The sequence below is a fragment of the Nicotiana sylvestris genome, chromosome 11 (genome assembly GCF_000393655.2).
Source record: "Nicotiana sylvestris chromosome 11, ASM39365v2, whole genome shotgun sequence".
In the NCBI taxonomy this organism is placed as follows: Eukaryota; Viridiplantae; Streptophyta; class Magnoliopsida; order Solanales; family Solanaceae; genus Nicotiana; species Nicotiana sylvestris.
Genome location: NC_091067.1, coordinates 104,010,267 through 104,013,948, shown reverse-complemented (window position 1 = coordinate 104,013,948; position 3,682 = coordinate 104,010,267).

Sequence of the window (3,682 nt, the reverse complement as noted above, 5' to 3'; positions counted from 1 at the left end):
TAATTTTATTTGTCTTGAGGCCTTCTTCCACCATACCTCCCATCTTCACTACCTCGTTGAATGATTTCCCTACCGCTGAAACCAAATGGGCATAGTAAGTTGGTTCCAAGGCTTGGAGGAAGTAGTCTACCATTTCACTCTCCTTCATAGGAGGATCCACTCTTGCTGCCTGTTCTCTCCACCGAAAACCATACTCTCTGAAACTTTCATTATGTTTCTTCTCAAATTTTGTCAAAGATAATCTATCTGGGATGATTTCCAGATTGTATTGGAAATGGTATGTGAATGCCTGTGCCAGGTCATCCCAGGTGTACCATCTCCCATGGTCCTGGCGTGTATACCACTCCAAAGCTGATCCGCTTAGACTTTGACTGAAGTAAGCCATCAATAATTCATCCTTTCCCCCAGCTCCTCGCATCTTGCTACAGAAACCCCTTAAGTGGGCTACTGGGTCGCCGTGCCCATCGTATAGGTCAAATTTAGGCATCTTGAAACCAACTGGTAATTGTACATTTGGGAACAAGCACAAATCCTTGTAAGCTACACTGACTTGCCCACCTAATCCCTGCATGTCTCGGAATGATTGTTCTAGACTTTTGACCTTCCTGAACATTTCTTCTTGTTCAGCATTTTTGGCTGGCTTGTCAATTTCGGTTGGGATATCAAAACGAGGAGCAGTTGAATGGATTTCGGAGGCTTTGAGGGTGGGCTCCGGGGGGTAATATTGGTTGTCCTGGGCCTGGAATGTAGGCTCACTAGGAGATTTGTGGAATGTAGCCGGGGGAGGTGCTACGAAAACAGGAGTCACAGGTGGAGGAAAGTATGAAACTGGTTTTGGAGGTGGAGACTGCGGTGTTTGAGAGGTGGTTCCTCGGTAGTGTTGGTAAATGGGGAAATTTGGGGATAATTCAGTGGTAATATTATCCTGAGTTTGGGTCATTGATGGAGCAGGGTTAGTTGGGTAAGATAGGGGTAACTGCCCTGTAGACCAAGCCTGGTACATTTCAGCCATTTGCTGTTTGAGTTTAAACATCTCTTCTTTCATTTTCCCGACATCCATCTCCTCTAGCTCAATACCTGTGTCAACATCTGGGATAGACATACTTTCGGGTATTCGTCCTTTTGATCTCGTGTGATAATGATAATATGCCAGTATACTCTTTAGAGAAACTAACTGCTTGAATTCTGGAAATGAACAAACTTGTTAGTTTTGAGAATTTAACACATATATAATTACACGTTGAGATGCAATGCTCCTAGACAAATATCCCCTTTCTATTATGCATTTGCTCGACTGCTTGTGTCGTCCCAGTTTTCTTGAAAATTTTATTCACTTATATTTTATTTTATTTTATTATATATATTTTATTGTGGTGGTCGAATCTTATAGAGATTGCCTACGTATCATGCCCCTGCATGAATCAGACCTTGCGTAGTTCGGACCAATAAAAGATAAGCAATACTAATCATTTTTTTTTCAATTTTCATATTGGGTTTCAAAGGTTTAAAAATGACCTACAAACTAGAAAATCAAACGACCCACATATTATAATCAAAAGTTTTACAAACTCCAAAACAAACGGCCAGCTTCCTTTCTCCGTTTGACAAATGCAACCAAACGGTTATTTTTGCAAATGTGGCCCCGTCCAAATTTTGAGGCCGGAGAGGATTATTTTATGACACTTTACACACTTGTCCGTTCTTTTACGAAAATAGCCTTTCGACAACTGAAAGATACTCTGAGGCTATTTCGGCAAGAACGGTTTAAGACGCGGCCGAAGCTGGCTCGGCTTATTATGACAAAATTCAAACGGTATTCACCTGACCGCCGACTATTTTTTTTTTTTTTAAATTACAATAAAAACCTGGTGTTGCAAACACGGCCCTTCAGCGCCTCGGGGACGAAGATTTTTAAGGCTGTGTGGGTCAACTAGACCAAAATCCTAAACATGACCCAAAAGGTGGTTGTTTATGCAAAGTCGGCCTTCTGGCGTCCCATTCGGGAACATTCGGCTATGTCTTGATAAAACAACGTCACCCGACTTCTTTATGACTCTTAAAATTCGACATATTTTTTTTTTGGCTATTTTGTTTTAGCAAAAAGTGGAGGCTGGACACTGCCCGACTTATTTATGAAAAAAAATTAAAATTTTGACATGTTTTTTATTTATTTATTGGTTTTTGGCTATTTTAGCAAAAATGGGGGTTGGACCCGATGAGGGTTGCCTACGTATCTCACATCCGGTGAGAATCAAACCCGCGTAGTTCGGGCCGGTCATGAATAAAGTAAATAAACTGATTTTAAATTATGATTTTTTTTTGTAAAAGAACTGCTTTAAAAGAAGAAAGGAAGTATTTTTATATTTTTTTTTGGATTTTTGATTGATTTTCTTTTTGAAAGAAAGATTTCTAAGAATTCCTTTTCTTTTGATTTGAACTTTGAGAATTTCAAAAGTAAAAGGAAGATATTTTTTTCTTATTCTAAGAAGAAAGAAAATATTTTTTTTTTGGAATTTTACCTTTAATAAAAGAAACGCTTTCTAAAAAAAATATTTTTTGAATTTTGAATTTTCTTTTCAATTTTTAAAGAAGAAGGAAAATATTTTCGAATTTATTTTATTTTATTATATATATATATATATATTATTTTTTTTAATAATTAAAAAGACTTTCTAAAGAAGTCAATAACGGAAAAAAAAATTTGGATTTTTTTTTGTTTTGAAAATTGAGAGTCTAAAAAAAACTTTTCTAGACTTTTGGCACGACAAATATTTTTGCAACAAATAAAGATATATATACATTTTTTGGAAATAAAGAACAACTTTTTTGGATTTTTATATATATACATATTTGCAACAAATAATAAAACCACTTTCGACGCGACTCTTTTTATTTTATTAGTTATTTTTATTTTGGTATCTAAACAAATAAATAAATAAAAACTCATTTTAAAACAAGACTTTTTTTCATTTTCATTTTTTTTATGGCAAGACAAACTATTTTTTTTCTAATTTGTTTTTTAAAAACAAGACAGAACAACGACTCTTTTTTTTCTTTCTATTTTTCCTTTGCTTTTAATAAAACAAACTAATAAAATATTTTTTTTTCATTTTCTCAAAATTTCGGCAGAGTTTTGACAGTTATTTGGGCATTGTTTTTTTTTCCAAAAATAAACAATCAATTCCCTAACCGCTATTTTTTCAATTTCAAAATATTATTCCTGATATTCAAAAGTCAGTCAACACAAAAGTCCGAATCAAATAAATGCGCAAATAGCAGCAAGTAAGATGCATCAGGATGGTCATTTTCATTTTTTGGTACACCTGTCCTAGACAGACCCAACCCCTGTGTTGAGCCTCCAAAGTCAAATGCACGTGATGCAAACAAACGTTCCTACTAGGGATCCGGCATGAAGCTGAGTTATTCTAAGTGAAAAAAAACCTGAGGCATATTGTTCTAGCCCTGGCTTACCCAAGTGGACAGCTTGAGCCGAAATGGGGGCAACGTACCGGGAGCACGAAAGTCTGCCCGGCCTAGTTACTTGTCCCAACTTCGTCTTATTTGGTATGACTTCTAACAGAAAGGTGGGTCACGCGCACGTGTACACCATAAATTTAGAAGACTCAGAAAGAAGAAGAGTTTCGTAGCAGTTTTATACACAATTCAGATAATATTAAAGCGG